The sequence below is a fragment of the Triticum aestivum genome, chromosome 4A (genome assembly GCF_018294505.1).
Source record: "Triticum aestivum cultivar Chinese Spring chromosome 4A, IWGSC CS RefSeq v2.1, whole genome shotgun sequence".
Lineage (NCBI taxonomy): Eukaryota > Viridiplantae > Streptophyta > Magnoliopsida > Poales > Poaceae > Triticum > Triticum aestivum.
The window spans coordinates 744,814,794-744,835,921 of NC_057803.1; the positions used below are offsets into that span (position 1 = coordinate 744,814,794).

The 21,128-nt window shown below is 44.0% G+C and overlaps 1 long non-coding RNA gene across 2 annotated transcripts; it reads left to right on the forward strand.

Annotated features, from left to right (window-relative positions):
* Positions 1–14,418: 14,418 nt before the first annotated feature.
* LOC123083578 (uncharacterized) lies at positions 14,419–18,201 on the forward strand. Of its 2 annotated transcripts, XR_006439324.1 has the most exons (3): positions 14,419–14,521; positions 14,701–14,817; positions 18,120–18,201. It is a non-coding gene; the product is annotated as an uncharacterized lncRNA (long non-coding RNA). The 2 variants fall into 2 exon arrangements; XR_006439323.1 differs by lacking the exon at positions 18,120–18,201 and having other exon boundaries at positions 14,701–14,974.
* Positions 18,202–21,128: the final 2,927 nt, after the last annotated feature.

Genomic DNA, 21,128 nt, shown 5'->3' on the forward strand with positions numbered 1-21,128 from the left:
GACAGCAAGACAAAGCGAGGCCCGGGCAAAAAGTTGAAGGACAGTATAAAGTACAACATCGACTCCGTCAAACCTAATGGCGAACCCCGATAGCCTAAGAACATTGCGAACAAGTGGACTCCTCAGTGCGGAGTTCTTGTGAAGGACATACTCCCGATCTCCATTGAAGAAAGGAAAGAGCCAAAAACTAAACGTCCAGGTGTTACTTGGGTCGACAACAGAGCAAAAAAACCCTTTGGGATTCTCTGATGGAACATTTCACCCTACCAGATTATTTCACTAAAGCAGATGTGGACAAAGTCAAGGGCGCTGCTCTTAAGAAGATGGCAATTGCATTCAACACCCACAAGAAAACTGTATGGGCCAACTACCTCGCTGCAGAAAGGAAGACTCCAGAATTCATGGGAACACTGGAGAAGCAAAGAGAACACTGGGACGATTTCGTGAAATTCAAGGATTCAGAAATATCTAAGGAACGGTCGATAAAAAACAAGGCCAATGCCGCAAAAAAGATGCAGTTCCATAGGCTGGGTCCAGGTGGCTACGTCGTGGGAATGCCTAAGTGGGATAAGTCTGAGAAAGAGATGGAGGATGCAGGGGTCACTCCGATTACTAGGAGCTGGCCCCCCAGGTGCAGAACTTGGTTCTATGCGCATGGGGGGCGTTGGACCCGAAGACAGGCCTGGTTTCGCAGAAGGAAAGTCTAAAAGGAGCCGAACAAAAGATACTTGACGCAATAGAAGAAGCTCAAGCGGGGTTGTTCACGCCCAACTGAGAGGACAACGAGCTTTCGTGCGCCCTGGGAAATCCTGAACACCTGGGAAGAACACGAGGCATGGGCGTTATTCCCTGGTATGAGGGCTTTTCGGACTGGAACGACGACTACAGGTCCCATGCAAGAAAGAAGATGGAGAGGGAGAAGAAGAGGAAGCTGGAGGAGGAGCAGGATGCAGAATGCCTTCAAGGCCTAGAAGCAAGGCACGCGGACTTGGCACTCAAATTCCAGCAGCAGCAGCAGTAGATCGACTCACTTAGCCAGGAAAGGGGGTCTCAACTGCGGCAGCAGCAAGCGGATGATCGTCCTTCAATGGATAGCACCGTCCCATCAATGCCGAGATGCAGCGTTGGTTCTGCCCCGGGCGACACACAGCTGCTGGATACATACCCTGTGGATGACACCATAGAGAACACTAACTGTGAGCTACACTCCAAAATGAAGGACATATCCATGAAGGTGGCGGACGGCTTTGCTTTCACAATTACCCCCGAAGCAACCTTCCATTGCATCCCGATTCCAGAGGGCTATGCTCGTGTCATGGTTGATGAAGTGGTGGATCCATATTCGATGCTAGCACTTGACATTGCTGGAGGTGACGGCGAGCGCACACTGGGAGAGGCTGTATATCGTATCATCCTATGGAGAAAGGATTGCATCATCTTTCCAAGTCCACCGACACCGCATCGTCTGCCGACTCCTCCTCGAAGTCTGCCACCGAGTCAGCAGACTCCCGCTCCTCTAAGTCCATGAATGCGTGAGCTGACTCCTCCTCGAAGTCCGCCACCGAGTCAGCAGACTCCCGCTCCTCCAAGTCCACGAACGCGTGAGCCGACTCCTCCTCGAAGTCCGCCACCTCCTCCAAGTCCCCGAACGCGTGAGCAGACTCCTCCTCCTTCATGTCCGACACAGTGTCAGGCCACTCCTCCTACTTCAAGTCCGGCACAGCATCAGCCACGTCAGCCGTCTCAGCAATCGCATAAGAGACATGCTGCAGCTATGGTGCATAGCGGTATGAGTCAAGGTAGTACAGGAAGTACAGGCGGAGACAAGCGATATAAATATGGTCCAAGCCTCGCTCCTCTTCCTCAGATGCCTTACGACATGACCGAGGAGCAAAACGCAGCCATAGTGCAGGCCCAAGTGGACGCCCATTATGGACCGAAACCGGCACCGCGGCCAAAGGAGAAAGTGCCTGAGAAAACAATTGACCACTTCATTCGTATGGCTAGAGCACCAGCTCCCAAGCCTGTTGACTCAGACTATGAGCGCCAAATCAGGAAGCTACATCGAGCACGGCTACAGAAGGAAGCGAGCACGAGCTCGAGCCAACAAGCAGCTGGCAAAAAATGCGGGAAAATCGTTCCCCTGCTGGTTGAACAGGCGGCGCACGCGATCCCCCCGCTTGTTGTGCCAACAACACATGAGAGGAGTACGCGCGCCCAATATTATCGTGGGCAAACCGTTAGCGTTCCCCAGCTGGGCGATGTGGTAATAACGGAGGAGCATATAATGCAGGCTGAAATGCTCAAGATCTCTGTTGGACAACTCCTCGAAATCGAGCCCATGTCTCTACTTAGAGAATCGGAAATAAAATGGAAATATGTTCGGGGCCAACCTTTGGTCCATCCAGACAAGGTCAAGAACCTCCCAACGAGAATGTATGAATTGCATCAATGGTACATGAACATTACCAAGATTTCCAATCGAGAGTCCCTCATGGTGAATGTCAAGTGTGAGCATTACTACCATGAGAAAGCTCTGGCCGTTGAGTATTCAGAACTATTTCAGTTATACAATCAAGACGCACTCGACAAGTCTATCGTCAGTTGCTATTGTCTGTAAGTGATTTCTTTCTGTAATTTAAGTCTCAAGCTAGCTATGTAGTGATAATTTTGATCAATCATTACATGTAATTATCCTCACTATATTCTTTTCTGTGGTATTATATGCAGGATGAAGATGTATGAAATGAAAAAATCTGGATGCTATGGCATTGGGTTCATTGACCCAAATACCATTAATGAGTACATATGGAATCTTCCAGTTTATCAAGCAGGTGTAGAGGAAAGCATGCTAGAGTTCTTGAAGCGCCTCAATACCAATGAAGATATACTACTCCCTTACAACTTCATGTGAGTCACACTGTCTTGTAATACAAATTCTGTTTTTGCTTACTAGCTAGTTAGATGTTAATAATTAAGTGTATAGGTTTATGGTAGTTGATTAATTTTATGCACATGCCCTCTTAATTAAGACATGCAAACGTGTGCGCATGCAGTTGGCACTGGATCTTGTTAGACATTAAAGTTGAGGAAGGAAGAGTTGAATTATTGGACATTAAAGTTGTTAGACATTAAAGCGCCTATTATTAGTTCGTCATTTCCTGATATGAACTATTTAATAACCCCTTTATTAATTTTCTTTGTCGGTGGGCAGGGCATGGGCAAAGTCCATCAAGGTGACTCCAGGCAAATGGAAAAAAAAGTTGTTTTGGCATCGACCAAAGTTAAGTAATTAAGTAGTACTAGCTAGCTACCATCTCGTTAATTCTTGTTTCAATATCATTAATTAATTATCATGCTTGATTAATCATTATCTGATTCAATTCCATTCTCATAAAGGCCTTGAAGCAGGCGTCGGGGAATGACCTGTGTGCATTCTATATTTGCGAGAACATTCGCATGATGGCGTCCGAAAGGAGCAGATCTGATAGACAGGACTGGGTACATTTTTCAGAACACTATTCACACCATTATCGATATCTAGTCACACAACTAATACACATGCATATTGATCTCCTTCTTAACAGTTCAGAGAGGTGCGGTATAAGCTCCTACCAGCGGAGCACATAATAGCACTTAAGAGGAAATAGCCGGATTTTTGCTCGACCAGGTCATAGATCCCAAAGGAGAATACTATTACCCGCTACCACCCCCATTAACCACTTGTCATCGTGCTCCGAGGCACCAAGGCAACATGTAGGAGAAATTGTATATGTATATACATGTGTATGTGAGAATAATTAATGGTGTTGGTTGTGAGGCATTCGATGATATATATTTATATATATGCGGTTCTACGTACGAGAAAATCTATTTATATATATGCATAACGTGTACAATTTGTAGTATCATGAAATACCAGCAAACAAAAAAAATTGAATGGAAAATAAAGCCAACCCCCCCCCCCAAACATTTAGTACTGGTTGGTGTTACCAACGGGTACTAATGTCCTACGCGCACACGGGCCTGGCTCATGCCACGTGGTGTCACTTTAGCGCCGGTTCATGACGAACCGGTACTAAAGGGGGGGACCTTTAGTCCCCACTCTTTAGTGTCGGTTGGAAAACTGGCACTAAAGGCCGTTACGAACCGGCACTAAAGGCCGGTTCTGCAGAAATTCAAAATTTTCTACGCATATATATAGCAGAAAGTCAAAATTTTCTACGCATCACCAAGATCAATCTATGGAGAGACTAGCAATGAGAGAGAGGGGAGTGCATCTTCATACCCTTGAAGATCGCTAAGCGGAAGCGTTACAAGAACACGGATGAAGGAGTCATACTCGTAGCGATTCAGATCGCGGTTGATTCCGATCTAAGCATCGAACAACGGCGCCTCCGCGTTCAACACACGTGCAGCCCGACCCGTGCCTTGATCCAGCAAGGGGAGAGGGAGAGGTTGGGGAAGACTCCGTCCAGCAGCAGCACGACGGCATGGTGGTGGTGTAGGAGCGTGGCACTCCAGCAGGGCTTCGCCAAGCACCGCAAGAGACGAGGAGGGAGAGGGGTAGGGCTGCGCCAAGAGGGAGATGTTCTCATGTGTATGGCAGCCCCAAACCCCCACTATATATAGGGAAAAGGGAGGGGCAGTGCCCCCACCTAGGTTTCCACCCCTAGGGGTGGAGGCCAGCCCTAGATCTTATCTAGGGGGCGGCCAAGGGGGAGAGAGGGGGGGCGCACCACTAGGTGGGCCTTATGCCCATCTAAGCCTAGGGTTTCCCCCCTTTCCCTTCTCTCTTCTCCTTGGGCCCTGGTGCGGGGGTGCACCAGCCCACCTGGGGCTGGTCCCCTCCCACACTTGGCCCACGCAGCCCTCTGGGGCCGGTGGCCCCACCTGGTGGACCCCCGGGACCCTCCCGGTGGTCCCGGTACGTTACCGACAGCACCCAAAACTTTTCCGGTGACCAAAACAGGACTTCCCATATATAAATCTTTACCTCCGGACCATTCCGGAACTCCTCGTGACGTCTGGGATCTCATCCGGGACTCCGAACAACATTCGGTAACCACGTATATCTATTCCCTATAACCCTAGCGTCATCAAACCTTAAGTGTGTAGACCCTACGGGTTCGGGAACCATGCAGACATGACCGAGACAATTTTTCGGCCAATAACCAACAGCGGGATCTGGATACCCATGTTGGCTCCCACATGTTACACGATGATCTCATCGCATGAACCACGATGTCAAGGATTCAATCAATCCCGTATACAATTCCCTTTGTCTACCGATATAGTACTTGCCCGAGATTCGATCGTCGGTATCCCGATACCTTGTTCAATCTCGTTACCGGCAAGTCTCTTTACTCGTTCCATAACACATCATCCCGCGATCAAATCCTTGATCACATTGTGCACATTATGATGATGTCCTATCGAGTGGGCCCTGAGATACCTCTCCGTCACACGGAGTGACAAATCCCAGTCTCAATTCGTGCCAACACAACAAACACTTTCGGAGATACCCGTAGTGCACCTTTATAGTCACCCAGTTACGTTGTGACGTTTGGTGCACCCAAAGCATTCCTACGGTATCCAGGAGTTGCACAATCTCATGGTCTAAGGAAAAGATACTTGACATTTAGAAAAGATTTAGCATATGAACTACACGATCTTGTGCTAGGCTTAGGATTGGGTCTTGTCCATCACATCATTCTCCTAATGATGTGATCCCGTTATCAATGACATCCAATGTCCATGGTCAGGAAACCATGACCATCTGTTGATCAATGAGCTAGTCAACTAGACGCTCACTAGGGACATGTTGTGGTCTATGTTTTCACACATGTATTGCGGTTTCCGGTTAATACAATTATAGCATGAATAATAGACAATTATCATGAACAAGGGAATACAATAATAACCATTTTATTATTGCCTCTAGGGCATATTTCCAACAGTCTCCCACTTGCACTAGAGTCAATAATCTAGTTTACATCACTATGTGATTGTAATGAATCGACACCCATGGGGTTTGATCATATCTGGCTTGTGAGAGAGGTTATTAGTCAACGGATCTGAACCTTTCAGATTCGTGTGTGCTTTGCAAATCTCTATGTCATCTCCTAGATGCAGCTACCACGCTCTATTTGGAGCTATTCCAAGTAACTATTCTACTATACGAATCCGGTTTACTACTCAGAATAATCCGAATTAGTGTCAAAGTTTGCATCGGCGTAACCCTTTACGACAAACTCTTCTACCACCTCCATAATCGAGAAAATTCCTTAGTCCACTAGTTACTAAGGATAAGTTTGACCGCTGTTCTATGATCCATTCCTGGATCACTCCTGTACCCCTTGACTGACTCATGGCAAGGCACACTTCCGGTGCGGTACACAGCATAGCATACTATAGAGCCTACGTCTGAAGCATAGGGGACGACCTTCGTCCTTTCTCTCTCTTCTGCCGTGGTCATGTCTTGAGTCTTACTCAATACTCACACCATATAACACAGCCAAGAACTCCTTCCTTGCTGATCTATTTTGAACTTCTTCAAAATCTTGTCATGGTATGTATTCATTTGAAAGTACTATTAAGCGTTTTGATCTATCCTTATAGATCTTGATGCTCAATGTTCAAGTAACTTAATCCAGGTTTTCCATTGAAAAACACTTTTCAAATAACCCTATATGCTTTCCAGAAATTCTACATCATTTCCGATCAACAATATGTCAGCAACATATACTCATCAGAAATGCTATAGTGCTCCCACTCACTTCTTTGGAAATACAAGTTTCTCATAAACTTTGTATAAACCCAAAATCTTTGATCATCTCATCAAAGCGTATATTCCAACTCCGAGATGCTTACTCCAGTCCTTAGAAGGATTGCTGGAGCTTTGCACACTTGTTAGCATCTTTTAGGATTAACAAAACCTTCTGGTTGTATCACATACAACCTTTCCTCAAGAATATCGTCGAGGAAACAATGTTTTTTTAATCCTATCTGCAAGATTTCATAAATCATGCAGTAATTGCTAATATAATTCCAACAGACACTTAGCATCGCTACAAGTGAGAAAGTCTCATCGTAGTCAACTCCTTGAACTTGTCGGAAAACATCTTAACGACAAGTCGAGCTTTCTTAATGGTGATACTTACCATCATTGTCCGTCTTCCTTTTAAAATCCATCTGTACCCAACAGCCTTACGACCATCAAGTAGTTCTTCCAAAGTCTATACTTTGTTTTCATACATGGATCCTCTCTCGGATTTTATGACCTCGAGCCATTCGTCGGAATCCGGGCCCACCATCGCTTCTCCATAGCTCGTAGGTTCATTGTTGTCTAGCAACATGACCTCCAAGACATGTTTACGTACCACTCTGGAGTAGTACGTATCTTTGTCGACCTACGAGTTTTGGTAGTGACTTGATCCAAAGTTTCATGATCAATATCATCTGCTTCCACTTCAATTGGTGTAGGCGCCACAAGAACAACTTCCTGTGCCCTGCTACACACTAGTTGAAGCGACGGTTCAATAACCTTATCAAGTCTCCACCATCCTCCCACTCAATTCTTTCGAGAGAAACTTTTCCTCAAGAAAGGACCCATTTCTAGAAACAATTACTTTTGCTTCCGGATCTGAATTAGGAGGTATACCCAACTGTTTTGGGTGTCCTATGAAGATGCATTTATCCGCTTGCGGTTCGAGCTTATCAGCATGAAACTTTTTCTCATAAGCGTTGCAGCCCCAAACTTTCAAGAAACGACAGCTTAGGTTTCTCTAAACCATAGTTCACACGATGTCATCTCCACGGAATTACGTGGTGCCCTATTTAAAGTGAATGCGGTTGTCTCTAATGCCTAACCCATGAACGATAGTGGTAATTCGATAAGAGACATCATGGTATGCCCCATATCCAATAGGGTGCATCCATGATGTTCGGACACACCATCACACTATGGTGTTCCATGCGGTATTAGTTGTGAAACAATTTCCACATTGTCTTAATTTTGTACCAAACACGTAACTCAGACATTCATCTCTATGATCATATCATAGAAATTTTATCCTCTTGTCACGATGATCTTCAGCTTCACTCTGAAATTACTTGAACCTTTCAATAATTCAGACTTGTGTTTCATCAAGTAAATATCCTCAGCATCTACTCAAGTCATCTATGAAGTAAGAACACAACGATATCCACTACGTGCCTCGACACTCATTGGACAACACACATCAAAATGTATTACTTCCAACAAGTTGCTCTCTTGTTCCATCTTACTGAAAAACGAGGCTTTTCAGTCATCTTGCCCATGTGGTATGATCTGCATGTCTCAAGCGATTTAGAATCAAGTGAGTCCAAATGATCCATCTGCATGGAGTTTCTTCTTACGCACATACCAATAGACATGGTTCGCATGTCTCAAACTTTTCAAAAATGAGTGAGTCCAAAGATCCATCAACATGGAGCTTCTTCATGCGTTTTATACCAATATGACTCAAATGGCAGTGCCACAAGTATGTGGTACTATCATCACTATCTTATACCTTTTGGCATGAACATGTGTATCACTACAATCGAGATTCAATAAACCATTCAGTTTAGGTGTAAGACCATTGAAGGTATTATTCAAATAAACAGAGTAACTATTATTCTCCTTAAATGAATGACCATATTGCGATAGACATAATCCAATCATGTCTATGCTCAATGCAAACACCAAATAACAATTATTTAGGTTGATCACCAATCTCGATGGTAGAGGGAGTATGCGATGCTTGATCTCATCAAGCTTGGAAACACTTCCAACACATATCGTCATCTCACCTTTAGCTAGTCTCCGTTTATTCCGCAAATTTTATTTCGAGTTACCAACACTTAGCAACTGAACCGGTATCTAATACCCTGGTGCTACTAGGAGTACAAGTAAAGTACACATGTAATATAATGTATATCCAGTATACTTTTGTCAACCCTGCCAGCCTTATCATCTACCAAGTATCTAGGGTAGTTATGCTTTAGTGACCGTTCCCTCATTACAGAAGCACTTAGTCTCGGGTTTGGGTTCAACCTTGGGTTTCTTCACTAGAGTAGCAACTGATTTGCCATGTCATGAAGTATCCCTCCTTGCCCTTCTTGAAACTAGTGGTTTCACTAACCATCAACAATTAATGCTCCTTCTTGATTTCTACTTTCGCGGCGTCAAACATCGCGAATATTTCAAGGATCATCATATCTATCGCTGATATGTTATAGTTCACCACGAAGCTCTAGCAGCTTGGTGGCAATGACTTTGGAGAAACATCACTATCTCATCCGGAAGATTAACTCCCACTCGATTCAAGTGATTGTTGTACTCAGACAATCTCAGCACAAGCTCAACGATTGAGCTTTTCTCCCTCAGTTTGCAGGCTAAGAAACTCGTCGGAGGTCTTATACCTCTTGACATGGGCACGAGCCTGAAATCCCAATTTCAGCCCTTGAAACATCTCCTATGTTTCGCGACATTTCGAAATCGTCTTCGGTGCCTCAATTCTAAACCGTTTAACATTACTGAACTATCACGTAGTTATCAAAACGTGTATGTCAAGTGTTCGCAAGATCCACAAACGACGTTCGAGGTTCAGCACACCGAGCGGTGCATTAAGGACATAAGCCTTCTACGCAGCAATGAGGACAATCCTCAGATTACGGACCCAGTCCGCATAATGCTACTATCAACTTTCAACTAAATTTTCTCTAGGAACATATCTAAAACAGTAGAACTAAAGAGCGAGCTACGACATAATTTGCAAAAACCTTTTGACTATGTTCAGGATAATTAAGTTCATCTTATGAACTCCCACTCATATAGACATCCCTCTAGTCATCTAAGTGATACATGATCCGAGTCAACTAGGCCGGGTCCGATCATCACGTGAGACGGACTAGTCATCATCGGTGAACATCTTCATGTTGATCGTATCCACTATACGACTCATGTTCGACCTTTCGCTCTCTTGTGTTCCGAGGCCATGTCTGTACATGATAGGCTCGTCAAGTGAACCTAAGTGTTTCGCGTGTGTAAATCTGCCTTACACCCATTGTATGTGAACGTTAGAATCTATCACACCCGATCATTACGTGGTGCTTCGAAACAACGAACTTTCGCAACGGTGCACAGTTAGGGGGAACACTTTCTTGAAATTAGGGATCATCTTATTTACTACCGTCGTTCTAAGCAAATAAGATGCATAAACATGATAAACATCACATGCAATCAAAAATGACATGATATGGCCAATATCATTTTGCTCCTTCTGATCTCCATCTTCGGGGCTCCATGATCATTATCTTCACCGGCATGACACCATGATCTCCATCATCATGATCTCCATCATCGTGTCTCCATGAAGTTGTCTAGCCAACTATTACTTCTACTACTATGGCTAATGGTTTAGCAATGAAGTAAAGTAATTACATGGTGTTATTCAGTGACACGCAGGTCATACAATAAATAAAGACAACTCCTATGGCTCCTGCCGGTTGTCATACTCATCGACATGCAAGTCGTGATTCCTATTACAAGAACGTGATCAATCTCATACATCACATATCATTCATCACATTCTTTTGGCCATATCACATCACATAGCATACCCTGCAAAAACAAGTTAGACGTCCTCTAATTGTTGTTTGCATGTTTTACGTGGCTGCTATGGGTTTCTAGCAAGAACATTTCTTACCTACGCAAAAGCCACAACGTGATATGCCAATTGCTATTTAACCTTCATAAGGACCCTTTTCATCGATTCCGATCCGACTAAAGTGGGATAGACTGGCACCCGCTAGCCACCTTATGCAACAAGTGCATGTCAGTCGGTGGAACCTGTCTCACGTAAGTGTACGTGTAAGGTCGGTCCGGGCCGCTTCATCCCACAATACCGTCGAAACAAGATAGGACTAGTAACGGTAAGCATATTGAACAAAATCAATGCCCACAACAACTTGTGTTCTACTCGTGCATAGAATCTACGCAATAGACCTAGCTCATGATGCCACTGTTGGGGAACGTAGAAGAAATTCAAAATTTTCTACGCATCACCAAGATAAATCTATGGAGAGACTAGCAACGAGAGAGAGGGGAGTGCATCTTCATACCCTTGAAGATCGCTAAGAGGAAGCGTTACAAGAATGCGGATGAAGGAGTCGTACTCGTAGAAATTCAGATCACGGTTGATTCTGATCTAAGCGCCGAACAACGGCGCCTCCGCATTCAACACACGTGCAGCCCGATGACGTCTCCCGTGCCTTGATCCAGCAAGGGGAGAGGGAGAGGTTGGGGAAGACTCTGTCCAGCAGCAACACGACGGCGTGGTGGTGGTGGAGGAACGTGGCACTCCAGCAAGGCTTCGCCAAGCACCGCAAGAGTCGAGGAGGGAGAGGGGTAGGGCTGCGCCAAGAGGGAGATGTTCTCATGTGTATGGCAGCCCCAAACCCCCACTATATACAGGGGAAAGGGAGGGGATGCGCCCCCACCTAGGTTTCCACCCCTAGGGGTGGCGGCCAGCCCTAGATCTCATCTAGGGGGTGGCCATGGGGGAGAGAGGGGGGCGCACAACTAGGTGGGCCTTAGGCCCATCTGAGCCTAGGGTTTCCTCCCTTTCCCTTCTCTCTTCGCCTTGGGCCCTGGTGGGGGGGCGCACCAGCCCACCTGCGGTTGGTCCCCTCCCACACTTGGCCCACGCAGCCCTCTGGGCCGGTGGCCCCACCTGGTGGACCCCCGGGACCCTCCCCGTGGTCCCGGTACGTTACCGACAGCACCCGAAACTTTTCCGGTGACCAAAACAGGACTTCCCATATATAAATCTTTACCTCCGGACCATTCCAGAACTCCTCGTGACGTCCGGATCTCATCCGGGACTCCGAACAACATTCAGTAACCATGTATATCTATTCCCTATAACCCTAGCGTCATCGGACCTTAAGTGTGTAGACCCTACGGGTTCGGGAACCATGCAGACATGACCGAGACAACTTTCCGGCCAATAACCAATAGCGGGATCTGGATACCCATGTTGGCTCCCACATGTTCCACGATGTTCTCATCGGATGAACCATGATGTCAAGGATTCAATCAATCCCATATACAATTCCCTTTGTCTACCGGTATAGTACTTGCCCGAGATTCGATCGTCGGTATCCCGATACCTTGTTCAATCTCGTTAATGGCATGTCTCTTTACTCGTTCCATAACACATCATCCCGCGATCAACTCCTTGATCACATTGTGCACATTATGATGATGTCCTACCGAGTGGGCCCAGAGATACCTCTCGTCACACGGAGTGACAAATCCTAGTCTCGATTCGTGCCAACCCAACAGACACTTTCGGAGATACCCATAGTGCACCTTTATGGTCACCCAGTTATGTTGTGACGTTTGGTGCACCCAAAGCATTCCTACGGTATCCGGGAGTTGCACAATCTCATGGTCTAAGGAAAAAATACTTGACATTTAGAAAAGCTTTAGCATACGAACTACACGATCTTGTGCTAGGCTTAGGATTGGGTCTTGTCCATCACATCATTCTCCTAATGATGTGATCCCGTTATCAATGACATCCCATGTCCATGGTGAGGAAACCATGACAATCTGTTGATCAACGAGCTAGTCAACTAGAGGCTCACTAGGGACATGTTGTGGTTTATGTTTTCACACATGTATTGCGGTTTCCGGTAAATACAATTATAGCATGAATAATAGACAATTATCATGAACAAGGAAATACAATAATAACCATTTTATTATTGCCTCTAGGGCATATTTCAAACAGGGAGGTTGTGGGATGGGAGCGGCAACGGTGGGAGGTGTTGGGCTGGATCGGCGTAGAGGAGAAGGTGGAAAGAGTGGTGGTGGGGGCGGCTGCGGGTCAGGGTTAGGATTTTTTTTTGTTTTGGCTGCAGTTCATTTTTGTGGGGTGCTACCGGTTCGGTTTGGGTGTTAGCATAATAAGGCTTTGTTGTCAGAATAAGACTCTTAAGGGTGTTGCTAGAATAGACCAATATATATGAGTGCGGCTAATCTGCACCCGGGCTCATCTGCACCCACGCTTAGAAAAAAATTCAAAAAAAATACTAGAAAAATTCAAAAAATTCCAATTTATTTGTGGTGGTAGATAATTTGACGCATGAGGTGCGCCCCAAAATTCAACTCATTTGAGCATCTGAGCAGCTCTCGGCAAAAAAGACAAAATCAGGGTCTGTAAAAATGTATACTGTTCACGCACTGTTTTGACCCGATTTGTCTTTTTTGCCGAGAGCTGCTCAGATGTCCAAATGAGTTGAATTTTGGGGCGCACCTCACGCGTCAAATTATCTACCACCACAAAAAAATTTGGAATTTTTTGAATTTTTCTAGTATTGTTTTTGAATTTTTTGCTGAGAGGGAGCAGATGAGCCCGGGCACCGTTTTGAGTTTTCCAATATATATGTATATATATGTGTATGTATGTATGTATGTATGTATGTATGTATGTATGTATGTATGTATGTATGTATGTATCAATGTGGATTTGTTACCTACGTGGCTAGCTATTCATATGCTACCAATCATTAATCGAAGGAGAATATGCTTCCTTTGTAATCCAATCCATGTTTGACAGTGACGCTACCATGCGTGACAGTGTTTCAACCAGTTAATCTCGTAGGGGTGGGCATGTCTACTACGCCAGACACGCTAAACATCCGATATTGGCAACAACCGTCGATGATCCACGGTAGGAAAGTCTTGCTTTACAATCTGCTGGCGATGATGGTTCTCAAGTGCTACCGTATATAGAACGCGTAAAGGAAAACAGACACCTGCATGGTATGAATTCTATGGCTGGTTTGAAGTATTTGAATGTGGACGGCTGTAATGGTGAGGGTACAACAGCGTGCGATCCATTGTCTCATGAAATAACATATGATTTGTAGAAAATTTTCCTAAAAAATGTGCTCTTTTGAACGTGTAAAGGAAACTACTACAATGACTAATTCTTACTCTAGTTATAGCATTGATGGCATTTGTTGTTAAGACTTCAAAACACCAACGTTTTCCACTGTGTGCTTCCTTTATATAATCTGACGTGTAGATTGGCATGCATAGCTATGCCTATGGTAGCCCACTACTTTCCTTATCATATTTCATTACTGATGTGGTTCATACCATATTTTAAAATTTAAAATTACATCACCGAAAAAGATAGAACTCATAAATGCGTCATGCAGATAGAGCAACGTCTTTGAGATAGAATATCAACACCGCATCACACATATCTTGAAGACATGAGATATACCATAGCTTTTACATTTATTTTTCTTCAGATCTCATCATCCATGGCTATAAGTAATGGCATAGACCATTTGGATGTGCATCTTTTGTGTGCTCTCTTATTTGCCTTCTCACAGTATATTACTTGAGAGATGGGAACCCTCAAGGTGACAATCCTGATATGTTTGCTACTGCTCATGCCACTCCATTTGGTTCCTGGTAAATATTTTGTAGAATAATCATTTGCAAAAACAATGCAGTTCCTCAATGTATGGTATATATGTTTGGTAGTCATATGTGTAATTTATACTCCTTTACTTACATTCTTTTCTTTTATCACTTCAGAATATTGTAGGATCTGATTTTTCATGCACTATATTTTGGTTGTTGTTTTGTAGGTTCAGAGGCACTGACCTGCAAAGAGGTCAGTGGGACATATACCAATCCACGATGTGATCAGGTTGAATGTGTTGAGGCCTGCCACAAGGAGGGCTTTACCCGAGGGGGGTGTGAAGGTATGATGAAAAGAAAAAGATTTATGATACTTTGTTTTTGCAAAAAGGAGTGTTGAAGGAAAACATGTTAAGGCTGTGGAGGATGTGTTGTAGCAATTAGTAAGACTGTGTAGCAAGAAGAACAAATAATGATGTGTGGTAAATTAGGTGACTCTGCCAAGTTGTCCTTATGTTTTGGCTCAAAACAGACACATGAATATCTAACTCATGCCAAGAAGATCCATGTGACCATGAAACCTAATTTGCCAGCCTACACTACTGCAGGATGGTACTAACATCACTAGTAGAAAAGTGGGCAAAGGTCCAGGCCGGGTCAGCCTATTAGTCCCGGTTCAGTCCAGAACAGGGACCCATGGGGGCATTGGACCCGGTTCGTGAGCCCCGGGGGCGGGCCGGGCCACGTGGGCCATTGGTCCCGATTCGTCTGGACCTTTTGGTCCCGTTTGGTGGGACGAACCGGGACCAATGGGCCTCGCTCCTGGCCCACCAGCATTGGTCCCGGTTGGTGGCTCGAACCGGGACCAACGGCTAAATAATGCAGAAAACAAAACAAAAAAAACTGGAAATAAAAGCAAAAATAGCAACAATAAGTATTTTGTTGTAAGTAGAAACAAAATAAAATAAATAAAGCAAGAAAGAAAACAAAAAAACAAAAAAAGTGTTTTCAAATTTGAAAACTAACGGCACTATCAGAAGTTTATAATTTTTCTAAAACTAAAAGCAAAAAAGAATTAAAAAATAATGCAAAAAACAAAATAAAATAAAATAATGCAGAAAACAAAACAAAAAAACTGAAAAAAAATAAAAATAGCAACAATAAGTACTTATTTTTTTTACGGTAAGTCTTTTTGCTATTAAAGTTTGTAACAAAATTCTAATTACTTATTTATTTTCTTTTATGATAATTCCTTTTGCTTTTAATGTTTTGAACAAAATTCTATTTACTTATTTATTTTCTTTTATGATAATTCTTTTTGCTACTAAAGTTTGTAACAAAATTCTAATTACCTATTGATTTTATTTTATGATAATTCTTTTTGCTACTAAAGTTTGTAACAAAATTCTAATTACTTATTATTTTCTTTTATGATAATTCTTTTTTGCTTTTAAGGTTTTGAACTAAATTCTAGTTACTTATGTATTTTCTTTTATGATAATTCTTTTTGCTATTAAAGTTTGTAACAAAATTTTATATAATTTTAGTTTCAATAATACTAGAGGTTTATAAAAGATTTTTAGTTGATTCCTTTAGTAGCAGTTCTAAGGCTGTTACAAAGGCATTTTATTTGGTATAGGTTTTAAGGCTGGGTCCCCATGAGTACCTTTTAGTACCGGTTCGTGGCATGAACCGGTAAAAGAGTTTTTTAGTTGGTTCTTTCTGCAACTGTTTTTTAGTCCCACCTCACCAAGCGAGAGGCACTCGCAGCGGTTTATAAGCCCTGAGTGTAGAGACGATGAAGGGAGAAGCGCAGTGCTCACATGCACATTGGCCTGAAGCTAAGCAACGTGCAGGTGAGCATTGCGCCCTCTTTTATTTTGGCATGGTATCATCATTTCATCCACATAGCGTATGCAAGAAAGTTGAGACGATTACGGCTAAATAATGCAGAAAACAAAACAAAAAAACTAGAAAAAAAAGTAGCAACAATAAGTATTTTGTTGTAAGTAGAAACAAAATAAAATAAATAAAGCAAGAAAGAAAAAACGTGCTTTCAAATTTCAAACTAATGCCACTAACAGAAAGTTTATAATTTTTCTAAAACTAAAAGAAAAAAAGAATTAAAAAATAAAGCAAAAAACAAAACAAAATAAATAATGCAGAAAACAAAACAAAAAAACTGGAAAAAAATAGCAACAATAAGTAAAGAAAATGAAAAAAACAAAAAAAAGTGCCTCCTACTGGGCCCCCACGGCCTGAATACGACTAGAAACCCAACAATGGGCCAGGATTCAGGCCCGTAGTAAGCCAAGTAGGCCCACAGGCACATAGAGACAGATTAGGCCCGAAGGCCTGCTTTAGAGAGGAGCTCGAGAGGGTTGGCGCATCGCACCTTATAAACAGGTGCGGTTCTCTCTCAGCTAGCGAGGTGGGAATAAACTCCCACCACCACACCGTTGTGCACGGCCCATTGGTCCCGGTTGGTGGCACCAACCAGGACTAAAGGGGTGCATTAGTCCCGGTTCGTGGCACCAACCGGGACCAATGCCCAGCGGCGGCCTTTGGTCCCGGACTAAAGGGGGCATTGGTCCTGGTTGGTGCTACGAACCAGGACCAAAGACCTGAGTATATAAGCAGCACTTGCCAAAAATTTCATTCAGTTCCTCATTCTCCCTACCGCCGATGCCGCCCTCTGCCCCGACGCCCTGCTCCTCGTTGTCGTCGCCCATGCCCGTCGTCGCCGCCCCCGTCATCGCCCGCGCCCCGCGCCGCCCCGACACCGTCGCTGCGCCCCGCGCCGCCCCGATGTCTCCCGTGCCCTACGCCACCCCGCCCCGCCCCGTCGTCGCCGGCGCCCCGCGCTACCCCGAGCACGCCGCCCTCGTCGCCGGAATCCAGCCATCGCTGCCGTCCTTGAAGTGAGCCCCCCTCCCCCCCCTTTCCCATGGTCCCGAGCGCCCCTTGCTCTGCCCCTGCTCTATGGTTGCCGCCGGCCCCGACGGAGAGGAGAGGCAAAATTTCAGAATTTTTGGAGTGGTTTAGGAAAATTTACAATATGCTTAATATGTCAAAAATGTTTTTTTGTTCGTAGAAAGTTGTTTGTTCATATATAGAAGGTTTTTATATATGACTATGGATATATGAGCAATGATGATCCATGGATGTATGCATTGATATATATGAGAAATGATGTTCATAGAATAGTTACCAAGTATATATGTATTTTTTTCATATATGAGAAATCATTTTTTGTTCATAGTATTTTCTTTGTCAATTTATGTATATGTTCATGTTGTGTATGTATAGGAAAATTGTGAATGATAGAAGTCATTTATGAATATGTTCATATTTAGAATAGAGGAAAAAGGAAAAAATAAGAAGAGAAAGTGTTTAATATAATTAGTTAGAAAAATAATAGAACTATATAGTTAAACTAGCTTATTTTTAGTAAGTACTACTTTATTTTATTTATAGTAAGTGCTTCATACATAGTTGAACTAGCTAGTTGATATAATAAACTACTTTATTTTACTATATACAGAAGTAGTTTGTTTTTAGTAAGTACTACTTTATTTATAGTAAGTGCTTAGTAGTTGAACTAGTTGATTTAATTATTAAAACTATTTTATTTAACTATATATAGAAGTAGTTCCCGCATCGACGTCGACGATGCCTATCCCGCATCCTCGTCGTCGTCGACTCGGCGGTGGAGGCCTGCTTGATCAGGGCCATGTTCGGGACTGGGCTCCGCCGGGCTGGTATTGGCAGGTGCTACCTTCTGGGGGACGTAGGTTGGCGAGGAGGCAGCCCGTTGTTGACACGATCCTTGTTTGGTGGCGGTCGCGTGGGCCAGTGACGGTGCCGAGGCTTCCGGACACCGCGGAGGTGGTACGTCACCGTGTCAGCGAGGAGGACGAGCACGTCCGTCGCTACATGGTTGCATTGGAGGGCAGGTTCGACAATACCTGGCAGGTTCTTTAGGGATATCACTGGAGCTATGATCATGTGATCGCTCCTTATCTTTGGGTGTCCACCGCCCGCGACGATATCCGTCGGGCGCTACGGTTCTAGCTGTATTAATTAGTGATGCTATATGTATGATAATATTCGAGGAGTATTAGTGATAATATTTGACGATGTACGGACACAAGAGATGATGTACTTTTGGTTATAATTGAATGCATGCTAATTTGAACACTACTTTATTTTACGATTTGGTTTTGCTTATTGAATGCTCATATTGAAAAAGTACTCCTACTTTGAATGCTAAAATTGAAGAGCACTCTATGCAGAAATCTAGGAGCCCCCTCCATCATCCACGCCGTCGTGGGGGTAGCTTCTCCTTCATTCCCGTGTACTAGACAATTTGGTGTACTAATGCACTCGGGAATGAAAGGAGGAGCTACGTACCATCACCGATAGTCAACCCGTGATTAATAATAATGATCTAATTTAGGTTTTTTAGTACATATATTTAATTGTACAAGTTTAATATTTGAATTATGAACTTAGGCCAGAAATGTCGTACTCGGACGACGAAAAACGTCCGGGGGAGCGCGACTGGTGCCACGACAACCGAGGTATGTGCGACGGGTTCATTGAGCTAGACGAAGATCGACGCTTCAGCATTAAGCTCGAGGAGACCTTCGATGTTCATACGGTACGCAACGACGACAATAGTTTTTTTCGTAATTAAGCACGACTTCAACTATTTTAACGTGTATTTTTCATCTTTTCCAATTCGACTAGCTTATCCCATGCTATGCAAGACGCTATGTCTTGGAGAGGATGGGTTTTGAAGACCATGAAAGTATGGAAACCAAAACAATTCTCCTAAGGACCCATCATGGTGTGGATTTTAAAGTAAAGATGTACAATGCTGAGAGTGTAACCCATTTTGGTTGGAAAAATTGGGAAGCACTTTGCAAGATGTATGGTTTTGATGAGGGTATGCTTGTCACCATGGATCTTGGTGATCCTACAATCCAGCAAGACAATATGGACATTTGGGTCCTTGTGGATACACCTCCAATTCTTCCCCCATGTGAGCTTAACATAGTTATTAAGTAATTTATATTGTTTATTTCAAAATAGTTGACAGCTTATTTCCATTGACAGCTTATTTTCATTCTTCAAAGAATGTGCGGAAGATGGTAGACAAAACCCACGACACCGATGGCTCCGAATTAACTTATAAGGAGAAAAATCATATGATCGCATTTTGTACTGATCTTGAGAATTACAATTTCTACAATGGAACTCCTCAACATTATGGTCAATACGTGCCACTAGTGCACGTGTTGAACTACGGTAACTACCATGGAGATACCCTAGTAAGAATTTTTTACTATTACGACATCCCTGCATCTTTTTAAATACTTTTAAAACTAGTACATCATTGCTAACTACGAAGTTATTACTATGTTTTTCAACAGATAATCCCGAATGATTGTGTGCCTCATCTGATGTATACGCACGGTAGCCTTGATGTTTTGAACATACAACTAGGTCGTCCTACGAATCTCAACTGTCCATACCGGATTTCTAAAATAAGTGGAGACATGCCAACCAAAGAATGGAAAAAATGTATGGACAGTCGTAAGGAACTTCTTGGAAGCAAAAGGAGGCGAAGCGCTAGAATTGGAGACAAGATGATCTCCACTCTTCATAATGGAGAGTCAGGGTCTATATTGTTTCATGCTATTTTACTTTAAGGGTGTTTAGATCCTACCTGATATTGATGATCATGTGCTAAGAACAATTATGTAGGGTTGGGTTCGATGACTATGAGGATGATGATCGTATGACTTGTTATTAATAACGAGTAGAAGTTGTATGATGATGCATGATTAGTAGGACTTGTTATTATATATGATGATGTATGATGCGAGCATGCATGAGTTATTATATATCAGCGGGTGAAATGAACATAGCAGTAGCGTTGGTACCAAGGACGGAGATATAAGAGAGGACACTTCTCTCTATTAGCTAGCTAATAACAACCTAAAATTAACCCCCAAAACCCCTAAACCAGCCACTTTTTTTAAGAAAAAAGAAAAACCTCAGCTCCAGCCAGCTGCTGACACGTGGAACCCCTTTGGTCCCGGTTCATGTCACCAACCGGGACCAAAGGCCCCCGTGCCTGGGCTGCTCGCAGTGGCCACGTGGAGGACCATCTGTTCCGGTTCGTGTAAGAACCTGGACTAAAGGGGGGAGGCATTAGTAACGACCCTTTAGTCCCGGTTCAAGAACTGGGACAAAAGGCCCTCACCAACCGGGACAAATGCCCTGTTTTCTACTAGTGCATGATACATGTATTGTGATTTCCTCCATGACGCGGCGCTGGCGCTCCATCTCCTCCAGCACGTTGTCATCCCGCGCCCATTTCAGGCCGGTTTTGAGGTCGGCGGCCATGTCGACGTGCTCCTGCTTGACGACGACAGTGGCTTCGCCTCCTTCTTCGGCCCGACCAAGAAAGATTGCCGGGGGAAGGAGGGGAGGGTTGGCGGCGACCCTCATTTATGACGAGTCTGCCGCCACGACTGCATCCGCGCTCTGTATCTCCTGGGGCTCGGCTTTGACGGTGGCGAGCTGCGTCATTGTGCCGAAGGATTGGGATCCGGAGGAAGAGGAGGACGTCCCCGCCATGCGC